The sequence below is a fragment of the Apodemus sylvaticus genome, chromosome X (assembly GCF_947179515.1).
Source record: "Apodemus sylvaticus chromosome X, mApoSyl1.1, whole genome shotgun sequence".
NCBI classification, from domain to species: Eukaryota; Metazoa; Chordata; class Mammalia; order Rodentia; family Muridae; genus Apodemus; species Apodemus sylvaticus.
In genome coordinates, this window is record NC_067495.1 from 41,510,147 (window position 1) to 41,526,115 (window position 15,969).

Genomic DNA, 15,969 nt, shown 5'->3' on the forward strand with positions numbered 1-15,969 from the left:
ATGTTCTCTAGCTCCATCCATTTGTCTAAGAATTTCATGAATTCATTGTTTCTAATGGCTGAATAGTACTCCATTGTGTGTGTGTGTGTGTGTGTGTATGTGTGTGTATCACTTTTTGTATCCAGTCCTCCATTGAGGGACATCTGGGTCCTTTCCAGCTTCTGGCTATTATAAATAGGGCTGCAATGAACAGTGGAGGATGTATCCATATTACATACTGGGGAATCATCTGGGTATATGCCCAAGAATGGTATAGCACGGTCCTCTGGAAGTGTCATGCCCAATTTTCTGAGGAACCACCAGACTGATTTCCAGAGTGGTTGTACCAGCTTGCAATCCCACCAGCAGTGGAGGAGTGTTCTTCTTTCTCCATATCCTTGTCAACACCTGCTGTCTCCTTAGTTTTTAAGCTTAGCCATTCTGACTGGTGTGAGGTGAAATCTCAGGGTTGTTTTGATTTGCATTTCCCTAATAATTAATGATGTTGAACATTTCTTAAGGTGCTTCTCAACCATTTGAAGTTCTTCAGGTGAAAATTCTTTGTTTAACTCTGTACTCCATTTTTTAATAGGGTTATTTAGTTTTCTGGGGTCTAACTTCTTGACTTCTTTGTATATATTGGATATTAGCTCTATATCAGATGTAGGGTTGGTGAAGATCTTTTCCCAATTTGTTGGTTTCCTATTTGTCCTTCTGACTGCATCCTTGGCCTGACAGAAACTTTGTAATTTTATGAAGTCCCATTTGTCAATAATTGATCTTAGAGCAAAAGTTATTGGTGCTCTCTGTTCAGGAAATATCCCACTGTGCTCATGTCCTCAAGGGTCTTCCCCAGTTTCTTTTCTTTCTTTTTTATTCTTTTTTTTTTTACCTTTTTTTTTTACTTCGATATATTTTTTATTTACATTTCAAATGATTTTCCCTTTCCTGGCTCCCCACTCCCCAAAAGTTCCATAAACCCTCTTCCCTCCCCATTTCCCCCCATCGACTCCTTCCCACTTCCCTGTTCTAGTATTGCCCTACACTGCTGCACTGAGCATTTCCAGAACCAGGGGCCACTCCTCCATTCTTCTTGGACATCACTTGATATGTGGATTATGTATTTGGTATTCCAAGTTTCTAGGCTAATATCTGCTTATCAGTGAGTGCATCCTATGATTGATCTTCTGAGACTGAGCTACCTCACTTAGTATGATGTTCTCCAGCTCCATCCATTTGTCTAAGAATTTCATGAATTCATTGTTTCTAATGGCTGGATATACTCCATTGTGTAAATATACCACATTTTTTTTTATCCATTCCTCCCTTGAGAAACATCTGGGTTCTTTCCAGCTTCTAGCTATTATAAATAGGGCTGCTATGAGCATAGTGGAGAATGCATCCTTATTACATGCTGGGAAATCCTCTGGATATATGCCCAGGAGTGGTATAGCAGGGTTCTCCAGAAGTGACTTGCCCAATTTCCGGAGGAACTGCCAGACTGATACCCAGAGTGGTTGTAGCAATTTACAACTCCACCAGCAGTGGAGGAGTGTCCCTCTTGCTCTACATCCTCACCAACACCTCCTGTCTCCTCAGATTTTAATCTTAGCCATTCTGACTGGTGTGAGGTAAAATCTCAGGATTGTTTTGATTTACATTTCCCTAATGACTAATGATTTTGAACATTCTTTAAGATGCTTCTCAGCCATCCGAAGTTCTTCAGGTGCAAATTCTTTGTTTAGCTATGTACCCCCTTTTTTAATAGGGTTATTTGGTTTTCTGGGGTCTAACCTCTTCGGTTATTTGTATATATTGGATATTAGCCCTCATTCAGATGTAGGGTTGGTGAAGATCTTTTCCCAATCTGTTGGTTGCCGATTTTTCCTTTTGATGGTGACCTTTGCCTTACAGAAACTTTGTAATTTTATGAGGTCCCATTTGTCAATTCCTGATCTTAGAGCATAAGCTATTGGTATTCTGTTCAGGAATTTTTCCCCTGTGCCCGTGTCCTCAATGGTTTTCCCCAGTTCCTTCTCTATTAGTTTCAGTGTTTCTGGCTTTATGTGGAGGTCCTTGATCCACTTTGAGTTGAGCTTAGTACAAGGAGACAAGGATGGATCAATTAGCATTCTTCTGCATGCTGACCTCCAGTTGAACCAGTACCATTTGTTGAAAAGACAATCTTTTTTCCACTGGATGTTTTCAGCTCCTTTGTTGAAGATCAAGTGGCCATAGGTGTGTGGGTTCATTTCTGGATCTTCAATCCTATTTCATTGATCCACCTGCCTATCAATGTACCAATACCATGCAGTTTTTAATGCTATTGCTCTGTAGTATTGCTTCAGGTCAGGGATACTGAGTCCCCTAGAATTTCTTTCTATGAGAATAGCTTTAGCTAACCTTTTTTTTTTTTTTTTTTTTTTTTTTTTTGTTATTCCAGATGAATTTGAGAATTGCTCTTTCTAACTCTATGAAGAACTGATTTGGGATTTTGATGGTTATTGCTATGAATCTATACATTGCTTTCAGCAAGATGTCCATTTAACTATATTAATCTTGCCAATTAATGAGCATGGAAGATTTTTCCATTTTCTGAGGTCTTCCTCAGTTTCCTTCTTCAGAAATCTGAAGTTCTTGTCATACAGATCTTTCACTTGTTTGGTTAGAGTCACAACAAGATACTTTATATTGTTTGTAGCTATTGTTAAGGGTGTCATTTCCATAATTTCTTTCTCAGCCTGCTCTCCTTTGAGTATAGGAAGTCTACTGATTTGCTTGAGTTGATTGTATAACCAGCCACTTTGCTGAAGTTGTTTATCAGCTGTAGGAGTCCTCTGGTGGAGTTTTTTGAGTCACTTAAGTATACTATCATATCATTTACAAATAATGATAGTTTGACTTCTTCCTTTCCAATTTGTATCCCTTTGACCTCCTTATGTTGTCTAATTGCTTTAGCTAGAACTTCAAGCACTATATTGAAAAGACATGGAGAGAGGGCGCAGCCCTGTCTAGTCCCTGATTTTAGTGGGATTGCTTCAAGTTTCTCTCCATTTAGTTTGATGTTGGCTACCTGTTTGCTGTATAATGCTTTTATTATGTTTAGGTATGGACCTTGAATTCCTGTTCTTTGCACGACTTTTAGCAGGAAATGATGCTAAATTTTGTCAAATGCTACTTCAGCATCAAATGAAATGATCATGTGGGTTTCTTTTTCTTTGAGTTTGTTTATGTAGTGGATTGCATTGATGGATTTCCTTATATTTAACCATCCCTGAATCCCTGGAATGAAGCCTACTTGAGCATGGTGAATGATGGTTTTAATGTGTTCTTGGATTCAGTTGGCAAGGTTTTATTGAGTATTTTTGTATTGATGTTCATAAGAAAAATTGGTCTGAAGTTCTGTTTCTTTGTTGGATCTTAGTATGGTTTTGGGATCAGCATAAGTGTGGCTTCATAGAACGAGTTAGGTAGTGTTCCTTCTGTTTCTATTTTGTGGAAGAGTTTAAAGAGTATTGGTGTTAGGTTTTATTTGAAGGTCTGATAGAATTCTGCACTAAAACCATCGGGTTCTGTTTTTTTTTTTTTTTTTTTTTTGGCTGGATGACTTTCTATGACGGCTTCTATTTCTTTAGGGGGTTATGGGACTGTTTAGATAATTTATTTGAGCCTCTTTTAATTTTGGTATTTGGTATCTGTCTAGGAATTTGTCCATTTCCTCCAGATTCTCCAGTTTTGTTGAGTATATACTTTTGTAGTAGGCTCTGATGATTTTTTGAATTTCCTCAGTTTCTGTTGTTATATCTCCCTTTTCGTTTCTAATTTTGTTAATTTGGATACTGTTTCTGTGCCCTATGGTTAGTCTGCCTAAGGGTTTATCTATCATGTTTATTTTCTCAAAAAAACAGCTCCTGGTTTTGTTGATTCTCTATATGGTTCTCTTTGTTTCCACGTGATTGATTTCAACCCTGAGTTTGATGATTTCCTGTCTTCTACTCCTCCTGGGTGAAATAGCTTCTTTTTGTTCTAGAGCTTTCAGGTATGCCATTATACTGCTAATATATGCTCTCTCCAGTTTCTTTTTGAAGGCATTCAGAGCTATGAGTTTTCCTCTTAGCAATGCTTTCATTGTGTCCCATAGATTTGGGTATGTTGTGCTTTCATTTTCATTAAATTCTAAAAAGTCTTTGATTTCTTTCTTTATTTCTTCATTGGACAAGGTATCGCTGTGTAGAGTATTGTTCAACCTCCATGTTTATGTGGGCTTTCTGCTGTTTTTGTTGCTTGTGAAGACCATTCTTACTCCATAGTGATCTGATAGGAGTCATGGGATTAGTTTGATCTTCTTATATTTGTTGAGCTCTCCTGATCGGTCCATTGAGGAAAGTGCAGTGTTGAAGTCACCCACAATTATTGTGTTAGGTGCAATGTGTGCTTTGAATTTTAGTACGGTTTCATTATGAATGAGGGTGCCCTTGCATTTGGAGCATAGATGTACAGAATTGAGAGTTCTTTTTGGTGGATTTTGTTTTTCTTTGACCAGCAAGAAGTATCCTTCTGTGTCTCTTTTGATGACTTTAGGTTGAAAGTCAATTTTATCTGTTATTAGAATGGCTACTCCAGTAGTTTCCTGAGACCATTTGCTTGTAAAATTGTCTTCCAACCTTTTACTCTGAGATAGTTTTTCTTTGACACTGAGGTGTGTTTCCTGTATGCAGCAAAATGTAGGGTCCTGTTTATGTATCCAGTCTGTTAATCTATGTCTTTTTATTGGGGAATTTAGCCCATTGATGTTAAGAGATATTAAGGAATAGTGATTATTACTTCCTGTCATTTTTGATGTTATTTTTATATTTGAGTGGTTATTTTCTTTTGGGTTTGATGAAAGAAGGCTACTATCTTGTTTTTTTTTTTTTTTTTTTTTTTTTTTTTTTTTTTTTTTTTTTTTTTTTTTTTTTTTCCCTAGGGCTACTATCTTGTTTGTAGTGTCCCTTCTTGTATTGGCATTTTACACCTATTATCCTTTGTAGGGCTGGGTTTGTGGAAAGATATTGTGTAAATTTGGTTTTATCATGGAATATCTTGGTTTCTCCATCTATGGTGATTGAGAGTTTTGCTGGGTATAGTAGTTTTGGCTGGCATTTGTGTTCTCTTAGAGTCTGCATGAGATCTATCCAGAATATTCTAGCTTTCATGGTCTCTGATGAGAAGTCAGGTGTAATTCTGATAGGTCTTCCTTTATATATTACTTGGCCTTTTTCTCTTACATCCTTTAATATTCTTTCTTTGTTTAGTACATTTTGGGTTTTGATTATTGTGTGACAGGAAGTATTTCTGTTCTGGTCCAGTCTATTTGGTGTTCTGTAGGCTTCTTGTGTATTAATGGGTATCTCTCTCTTTACGTTAGGGAAGTTTTTTTTTTTTTTTTTTCCAATATTTTGTTGAAGATATTTGCTGGCCCTTTAGGCTGTAAATCATCACTGTCATCTATACCTATAGTCCTTAGGTTTGGTCTTCTCATTACGTCCTGGGTTTCCTGGATATTTTATGTTATAAGCTTTTTGCATTTTGCATTTGCTTTGACTGTTGAGTCAATTCTTTCTACGGTATCTTCAGCATCTGAGATTCTTCTATTTCTTGTATTCTGTTGTTGATATTTGCATCTATGACCCCTGATTTCTTCCCAAGGTTTTCTATCTCCAAAGTTGTCTCCATTTGTGATTTCTTAGTTGTTTCTACTTCTGTTTTTAGATCCTGGATGGTTTTGCTCAGTTCCTTCACTTGTTTGTATGCGTTTTCCTGTAATTCTTTAAGATATTTTTTTTTTTTGGTTCCTCTGTCAATTTGACTCAATTTCTCCTGCATTTCTTTAAGCAATTTTTGCATTTCTTCTTTATTGGCTTTTATCTGTTGACCCATATTCTCTTGAATTTCTTTAAATGATTTTTGTGTTTCCATTGTAAGGGCTTCTAACTTATTCATGTTCCCCTGTATTTCTTTAAGAGATTTATTTATGACATTTTTTGTGTTCCTCTAACAGCTTCATGGCCAGTGATTTTAAATCCAAATCTTGTTTTTTCTGGTGTGTTAGGGTATCCAGGACTAGCTGCTGTTGGAGAATTGGGTTCAGATGCTACCATATTGCCTTGATTTCTGTTAGTAACATACCTAAGTTTGCCTTTTGCCATCTTGTTATCTCTGTTATTAGTTGGTCTTGTTGTCACTGGCTGGTGTGTGAACCTCCTGTGAGCCTGTAAGGCGATTTCCACACTTCTGGATGTCTGGGTTTACCCTGGCACAGATTGCTGATATGCTGCCCTCCTTTTGGGACTGGGAGCCCTGGTTTGTCTTGCCCCATGTCATGCTATACCAGGGTTGTCTCTGTGAACCTGGTGCTGCCTGTGTGCTCTGACAGGGAGCAAAGATGGTGGATGCTGTGGGGGGACCTTTGCAAAGTGCTGGTCACCTTGCATGGCAAATGACCCTCCCACAGGGTTGGCACACCTGACAGCCTGCAGAGCTGCCCAGGCCCTGTGTGCAGGCAAAAGCCTGACAGGCTGAGATCCAAGCAATGTTAGCCTCGGGCTATGTCTGCATAGCTGGAGCTGAGCTGTCTGTTAGATCTCTATGGCAGCTGAGTACAGGTTTTTAAAGTATTCACATATAATTTTCTGAATTTCTTTGGGATCTGTTTCAATATTTCCTTATCCACCTCTAGGTTTTGTTTGTTTTTTTTTTTTTTTTTTAAATTTGTGAGCTCTTATTTCTGTCTTGGATAATTTAGCTAAAGGTCCATCAAATTTGGCTATGTTTTTAAAGAACCAGATCATACATTAATTGATAATTTGTTGGTTTTTTATTGTTGTGCTTTCTCTTTCATTAATTTCTTCCTTGGATTTTATCTTTTTTTTTTCCCTCTATGTACTAGTATTGGTTTTAGTTTGTGTTCATTTATCCAGGATCTGGAGGTGCATCATTAAACTAGTGATTTATGCTTTACTTTTTAGGTTAAGAAATTTGCATCTTTATTTTTGAGATTACCAAAGGCTTATTTGGAATTACACAGCACTGAGAACACAACTATTTATGGATGCACTATACCATCCTGAAAACTGGACACAACACACACAGACACTGTCAACTAACTGTTTTTGCCCCAAGGCAAAGCTAGAACTGCAAAGCGTACAGATAAGAGCAATGCATATTATCAATGGGCAGGAGCTACTGAGGAAAGGAAATGAATCAGCTATGTATATGTAGTCATCTGAATATGCATAGGTCCAGCTGGCATGGGGAGCAACTTGTGCTATGTGTCCATACATATGTATTTAGAGGTGATTTGAAAAGACTGTTAAGAACCTTTGCAGCTGTTTAGTTTTAAATGCAGTAAAATTGAAAGGAATAGAGAGCACAGGCTCACTTCCAGCAAGTGGGTAAGATGACAGGAAAACTCATCTCATCTGCAAGGCAACCACTTGACACCACACACTTGATGCAAAGAAGTCAAAGTCTGGTCTGGAGAAAGCTACTTTAAACTTGGTAGGAGGGGAATCAAGTACCAGTGTTCACAGTTAGACAAAGCACAAACAGACCTCTATTGAACACAGAGAACAGAGTAAGGACTCTTTCCTTTATTTGCTGTTTTCTCCTCTTATAGATTTTGCATACATGCTCTATTGATCAGTCTTCCGAAGCCTCATCTGACATCAGTCTGTCAATCGTTAAGAATGCAGTAGCAATAGTGAACTCCTCCACATTTCATGAAGGTTTAAAAACCCAGTCACATGACCCTTTTGCGACATCTGCAGCCCTACTTCAGCCGTCCTGTGAAGTTCTCTGGAAAGAGGCCTTTATATGTGGTCAGAACTCTGTACTGAAGCCAATCTGATTTCTTCACCCCCACCAACCAGCCTGCATCCTAGTCAGCTTATGAGTCTGAGGGCACCATGAGCACCACACCACCCCTTTGTAGGGATAGGTCATCAGAGTTCACTGCCTCAAAATCATGCAGGTTTTTCTCCTCGTAGAGAAAGCCAGGAGGCAGTTCCAGAGTGGCATCCCCTGATGCAGACGTAGTAGTCCGAGAATCAAGAAGCATGGGCTCTGTAGCCACTTCATGCTTCACACCGCTGAGCCCTGGGAAGCCACATCCTCAGCACCCCCCCCCTCCTTTCAGTACCTGTAGCAGTTTCTTGATGTTCTCTTTCCCTTCGTGGTTGGAAGTAGACTCGATAACAACAGAAGGGATGACCCTCTCCTGAGGAGCATATGCTTGCTTCAGGCTCTGCTGGTTGAGGGCTCTCACTGCTTGCAAATTCTGTGCTTTCCTATTAAATTTTGGCTCCCTCTGGACTTTCTCCTTCTCCAGCAAGAAGGGCTGCCTTCTCTGCCTCTGCTTCCTCCACTGGGCCCCCCTCAATTGGCAATGCAATGTCCACAATCTCTCCAGTAAACGTTCCAGGAGAGATCACAGCCTCCTCCTTTAGCTCCTCCATATCTAGCCTGAGATCCAGCCCAGCAGTATGTGTGTAAGACCCCTAATACCGAGGGTGCCCCAGCACCCCATGCCTCAGAAGGTGACACCCAAATCACTCGCGAGAAATGGTCTCAAAAACAAAATCACAAGACAAGGGTTGGAGGCCACAATTCTAAGGCAAGGGGTAGAGGAGGAAACATGCATGGAATGGGGAAGTACAGAATGAGGAAGTAAGGAAGGCTAGATATTATCTGGAGCAAAAGTCCCTGGGGCACTATATAGTTAAACATTGGAACAAGAACAGGGTGGGCTATCTTTCTCAAGCTGAAAGCAGAAAAACAAGTTTAGAGGTCTAAAAACATTGAGTTGGGGGGGTCTCTCAGTCCCCACTCCACTTGTTAATAGTTCTAATCTTAGAACTATAGAACTAAATCTCTGACTCTATATATTCTGGATTGTCCTGCCCTAATCTCTGATATTGTTGGCATAGCAGAAGAATCTGCACAGCACTTATTACGTTTTCCTAATAAAAGCTATTAACCAGTTAGTCACACAGGTTCCAATTGTAAGCAAAAGGAGTAAAATTACAAAGGGTCTCAAAGCAGGAAGGAGGGTGGTCAAGAGTACAAGATAAGGACTTTTCCACCTAGACTCAAGATTTTCTGTGCAGTGGTGTCTAACATAGACTGAATCTCCAAATTGGAAGCAATGTGGAACTTGCAAGTCTCTTTCTCTTGAGTAGGCCTCCTGGAGCTGCTTCCACACTTGCTATCTCACCCACTCGAGGGCCTTGAGCCTAGAGAACAAAAGCCTGAAGCAAAAAGGGTAGGAGAGCTATTTAATCATTAATACCCATCTCTGTGGTCAATTTGGTGAGGGTTTCTTTCAATCAGGGTTCCAACAACAGTTCCTGAAGCCTTCTTATACAGATCTAGTCACCTATCTGGAAGCAGTGAGGAGTCTCTGGCATGCCTGGAGCTTTTAAGGCAAATCTCATATTGTGGGACACCTCATGGGAGTGCCCAGTGAACACCAAAGGAGTTGGGGTATCAAAGAAGATCTCTAGGGGGGTCAGGTTAAAAATGGTAGGGGCTCTTCAGAAACAAGGGAAGAGGCACCACCCAGCCTGAACCAGTCTCCAAGACAATTTAGTTAAGGTCTCTCATAGGGTTTTGTTTATTCTCTCTTCCTGCCTCGAGCCCTGGGGACAGTATGTCCAATAATGTTTCCAGTTAGTCCCCAATATCTCTGTCAATTTCTGACTTACCTTAGAAACAAAAACAGAACCATTATCTGATCCAATTACTTTGAGTACTCTGAAACTTGGGAAAATTTCTTCTAACCTTGTCAGCTGTTTCCTGCTTCAATCCATCTAGAGCAAAGTATCTATACATGCTGGAAGATATTTTATAACCATATTCTCCTGCCTTTTTTTTTATAAAATCTCTTAATATATTCCAGGCTGTTCTCTTCGAGGTCTTTTGCCCTGTTTACTCTTTACTGCATAAACATTTACTTGCTGGCATATCTTACACTGTTCTATTATCTCTCTAGCCTATAACCTGAGTCATAAATATATATGTTTGGTCCCTTAACTGCCAGGACAGTTTTTTGTTTTTTAAATCCCCTAAATGAGTCCATCTGTGCATTTGGCCTAGTGAGTCCTTGGCTTAATAGTTGGTAGGGTGGCCAGCAATCTCAGTCCTTTTTTAAGTGAGGCTGTTCCTTAATTTTGTCCCATTTCCCAATGGGTGTCTCTTACAGACACATAATCAGTATAGGCTCCTGCATATCCATTCCTGGAGCCACTTGCTCTGTCTGGCTATTGCCCACTGAGCCTTTTCCCTTTGCACATCCAGGGCAGTCAATACTCACAGTGACTGACTTCATTAGGACATCTAAGAGGTCCAAGATTTCCTGTTGGTTTCCTCTGGTGTGAGCAGTCCTCTTGGCATATATCACTGTGGGCGTGGGCTATGGCAAAGTCATAACTGTTATCCATGTGTCTGTTGATTTTCTTGCTGGTTCCAAATTCCAAGGTCTTGGTGAGGGCAATGAGCTACACTTTCTGCATTGACATGCCAGGGGGTAAAGATTCTTCTACCCAGATGACATTTGTGCCATCTATCATAGCAGCACCTGCTTCCATCATGGAGAAAACTGTTCCAGTCCTTAGCAACTCTCAGCAGTGGTTAGTCTCTCTTTTTGGGCCAGTAAGCTGCTGTCTGTTGGGCAGGAAGCATATCTTCCCCCCTCCCCATTTTGGAGCATATGCCTTACTCCAACAGAGAGTAGGAACAGTATGGGGTGACCCTAAATGAACGGGCTACCCATCCCATCCCTAGGTCTGCTGTTCTTTGGGTAGTCTATGAATACAGTTTGGTGCCAGTGGCTTCTTGGATCCAAGATCTTTTCTTGGAAACAGCACCATTGGTTTGGAAGACGAGTGTTGAGCCCCTGTGTCCACCAAGAACTGAGTGGGTTTGTCTTTCACTCCTACAGTTATCCTGGGTTGGGGGAGGTGGTCAGAAAACCCATCTCCCCTAGTCACTGTCTTCACCCAGGGCTAACACCTGGGTTTGCCATTTGGGGGCATTTTTCCCAAGACCTGGGAATTTCTGCTCCCAACTTCTATTTCTTAGGGTACACTCTGGTTCAGTGGTCTCTTTCTTTATAGTATGCACATTGGTCCTTTTCTGTCTCCCTTTTCTGCTTTTTTTAACTATTATATCCAGGATTCTCTGTAGCTTCCTTGATTCTCTATCATTTTCTTTCTTTTTCTTTGTTTCTTCTCCTCCTCTGTCTCCCTGTCTCACCAAACTACTAAATCTCTCTATAGACTTTCTCAATAACCTACACTACAAAATCCTTCTACAGACCTTCTCAGCAACCAGCACCAAATCCCTCCAGCCTCTGAAGATCTTTCCTGATATCTCTACTAGCCCTGTCTATAAGAGCCATTGTCATAGTAGCTTTATATTCCAAGCCCCTGGATTCATAGCATGTGTATTGGCAGCATGCCTCTATGAGCTGCTCTAGAAAAGCTGCAGGTGACTCATCTGGTCCCTGCTTAACCTTACATACCTTGGTCAAATTTGTGGGCTGCCATGCCCTCGAGACCTGCCAGTGGAATCTGGTGTTGTTCTATCAAATGCCTCTTACCTTTTGTCTGAGGGGTAATCTTTTTGGTTTCCTCTATTACAAATAAAACAGTCTCAAAGAGATTAATTAGTCTCTTGGGAACTATGCCCTTAGTGAGAGAATTACCATGATATCAGGATAGGTGGTCTCAGGTCCTCTCTAAATATCAATTGACCATATTACCATTTGTAAATCATAAAGTATAAGATAGACATAACACCTAGTTTATCATCCCTGTCAATTAAACAGAACCCTTTTCATCTGTATTATCTTAAAAGACTGTCAGAATTAACACTTAAGAATTAGCATTGTAAGGATTGATTCATGTCCTGGCTTTAAATTTTATGTCACCAGAAAATCATTTATTTAAATTTATATCAGCTTTCTCAAGATTAAACAGCTTGGGCTGTCTGTGAGACTAACAGTCTTCAACCCCATCAGAAATCTAAGAGTGACCAATATTAACTGAAAACATATAGAAAACTTTACATAGCTTAAGACATAAACATCATATACCATGGATTTTTGACCTTTTGAAACCAACTATCTATGTAAAATAATGTGGACTGTTGTCTATTAAAGTATCTTCAGCTATTTCTGATTAAAACCTAGAAAACACCCTAAAAATAAACTCAGAGCCTTATATTTCTATTTAGCCCTAAACTCATAGGCTTAAACATCTCAGATCAGTAATAATAACAGAGAACTGGGTGTAAATCCTGTACTTTCAAATTTTTAGTATTTATACCAATGAAATCCTTGATTTTGTATTAAAATAAAACCTCTATCAAATAAGAACTTATGCCTTGAATTTAATAACAATTATAAAGATTTTAGTATCACAAAGAGATTTTTTTCACTTAATATATTAGAATCTAGTCTTCTGAAGGTCTCCCTTATTTTGACCTCTCTCCCAGAGGAACAATATGACCACAAAGTTTAACATCACATCAATCATAACAATTTAAACAAGTTAAAATAAAAGAAATAAACCATTTATACCAACTTAAACCCAAAAATTCTCGCACCTGCCACATTGAACGTCTTGTTAAGACTTGTTTTCCTTTTCAGGGGGAGTCAGAGCCCAGGTATTTTTGTCTCTCCTTTTGTTCTAAGTTGGCGTGCTTGAGGCGTGCTTGAGTCATGTGACCTAATTTTGGCGCCACAGAGTTGCTTTTCAGTCAAAGTCAAAATAATATCGTCCGTCTAAGTCCAAGAACACAAAACACAATACAAAACAACAACATAGACAGCCTGACACAGCCACCATCAGGCCTTTAGATTCAAGAACACAGAGCAAGGAAAAAAATCACACAATTTGCCCCTAGAGGGGCCCAGTTTCAGACACCAGGCATCCCTGCATACATAGCAGGGATCAGATAAAACAGATTTCAGCAAAGCATGGCTTCCACCATTACTGACTTGCTGTTTACAGAGGGAGGAGAGCCTTATTCAGCTTTCTCCTGGGTTTAAAGCTTCCTCCAGACCCTCACGGTCTCGACTCTAGCAGCTGCCAGTCGAGCCCCACACCAGTCGAGCCCTGCACCAGACAGGCTCTCTGAACCCCAGAAGCTTGCAAGCAAAACCGAAATTTTCAGAAAGGCTTATAGACTCAGACTTTGACACACAGTGAGACAGACAGAAAACAAACTGTGGCACCCATCTAGTGGTCAAACTGTAGACAGAGGCACACAGAACTGACAAGTATTCGTCTCCACCGAGAGGGACAGAACCAGATCAGAAAACCAGATGGCCAGAAGGGCGTATAAGTTCTCCAATTCAGTAGAACTACCGTGTCCTCTCTGAAATTCAGATGGGAATCTTCCAGGGTCTCTGGAGTTCCCCCAAAATACCGGGGAATGTCTCCCCGGGTCACAGCCTGTGGTACAGAGCACGTCTGCCCACCACAGTCCTCTGGTTCTCACAAACCCGAGAGGACAGCTATACACCGAAAATGTGCGTCTCCTCAGATACAGAAAACAGAGCAGTACAGACATTCAGGATACAGACACCAGCTGGCACACACACATTCCAGAGGGGATCCCCTTTACCTCCGAGTTGATTCTCGCATGTGAAGGAAAATCACACTTCCAAGCCAATGCACCAAAAAAAAATAATTGTAAAACCCCAAAAGCTGAGGGTGCCACAGCACCCCACGCCTCAGAAGGCGACACCCAAACCACTCACGAGAAACGGTCTCGATTCAATAGCATGAGGATTTCTTTATTCCAGAATTCTGGGTTCCACAGCCTTACCCCACACAGGGGTAGAGGACTGAGCACCCCGTGCAACTGAAGTCAGGGGTATTTAAAGGGGAAAAAAATCACAAGACAAGGGTTGGAGGCCACAATTCACAAGGCAAGGGGTGGAGGACAAAACAAGCATGGAATGCGGAAGTACAGAATGAGGAAGTAAGGAAGGCTAGAGATTATCTGGAGCAAATGTCCTTGGGGCATTGTATAGTTAAACTTTGGAACTAGAACAGGGTGGGCTGTCTTTCTCAAGCTGAAAGCAGAAATACAAGCTACTCAGTGCTGGGCTAGTTTAGAGGTCTAAAAACATTGAGTTGGGGGATCTCATAGGTGCAACAGAAGTGGCAGGAAGCTTCTCTGTAGATGGAGCCTGCTTAGTTTCAGTCAAGTCACCTACTATATTCTGATCTGTCTGTGTGGTGAATAATGAAGTGTCCTGGGCTGGGAGAAATTATTAAATGAACCTCCAGAAGCCGATTTTACCAAATCAGTGCTTGTCGTCCATTAATCCCAGGGCAGTGTGTGAGACATGAGTGAGTGGGTCACTGCAGCAAAACCTGCCAGAGCCACATCAGGTTTGAATGGGTTAAAGTCCAAATCCAGCAAAGTCTCTTCCTTCTTCACCTCCAAGACTTCATTCTGAGAAAGTATTGTCACATTGGTTTCAGGCTCAAAGTTGTCCTCAAAAGAATTGATGATGCTTTTCTGCTGTAGTTCCTTTGTTGGGGTGACTTTAGGCAGAAGTGGGGCAGGAGGCCCTTTTCTTGTCTGTGAAGGTGAACTAGGTCACACTGGGGCAGGAGATGCAGGTGCTAATGTGTGGTTGGTGGTAGCAGTTGGACTGGGCAGGGGTGAAAACTCAGGAGTTGATGGTATCTTTGCAAATTCAAAGAGGAATGGAAATACTGGAAGCTCCTTCAATGCTGAAGGCCTTGTCAGTATGGTGATCACTAAGTTTCGTCATCACTTCATAGACTTTGTGGAAAAGCACTGAGATTTCCTTTTGAAGCTTGGCCTCAAGGTTAGAGACATTTTTGAAAATATTGACATAAAAGCCAATTCATCTTGACCACAATGAAGGTAAGTCTTCTTGTAAGTCAACACTGAACTCTTCAAACACTTTCTGTGCTCTCTCAAACCTCTCTTCTGCCTTAGAAATCCGACTCTCGTCCTTCCTTTTAGAATTCTGCAGAGCCTCCAGGTGATCATAATATCACAAGCTTCCTGTTGCTCTGAACAATACAATTATTTATGTAGGAAACTGGCCCAGATAGGTGTCCAATTTCAGCAAGAACCCATCCACTAACTTTTGACAGACGTCTTCCCACAGCACATCATACTTCTCACCAACCATCTTTACATCTTCCTGTCCATACTAGTGTGGCTCCTAGATTTCATGTAGTGATTCAGTCAGTTTCATTGAGGCCTCCTACATACCTTTGATTGCTGGTAAATATCATCAGGAGTTCTCACTGAAGTCTGGCACCTTCTGCCTCTTGCCATTTGAAGTTCTGGATATAGTCTTCAAACTGTTCATTATTTGTTTCATTATCCTTCCCCAGCTCCTGGAGGATCTTTTCCTGTATGCAGTTAAGCCACTTTTGCACATTTTTGGCGAAGATGACCGTCTTGAGGTGAGCCATGGCGGCTGCAGTTCACAAAGCTGGAAGAGCAGAGTATGCAGCAAGCCCGCAGATCCTCCCCGGAAAAGGAGAGAAATTTGCCTATAATAGCCAGATGCTTGAGAGGATCCACATGTCCCTCAACAGAGGAATGGATACAGAATATGTGGTATATTTACACGATGGTATATTTACACTATTCAGCTATTAAAAACAATGAATTCATGAAATTCTTAAGTAAATTGGTCGGAGCTAGAAAATGTAATCTCTGATAATTGGATATTAGCCCAGAAGCTTGGAATACCCAAGACACAATTCACATATCAAATGATGCCCAGAAGAAGGAAGAATAAGGTATGGATACTCTGGTACTTCTTAGAAAGGGGAACAAAATACCCACAGAAGGATATACAGAGACAAGTATGGAGCAGAGACTGAAGGAAAGGCCATCCAGAGACAGCTACACCTGGGAATCCATCCCATATACAGTGACCAAATC

At 40.7% G+C, this 15,969-nt stretch overlaps 1 pseudogene; it reads right to left on the reverse strand.

The window, feature by feature from the left end:
• Positions 1-7,789: 7,789 nt before the first annotated feature.
• LOC127675765 (amphiphysin-like) lies at positions 7,790-15,491 on the reverse strand (annotated as a pseudogene).
• Positions 15,492-15,969: the final 478 nt, after the last annotated feature.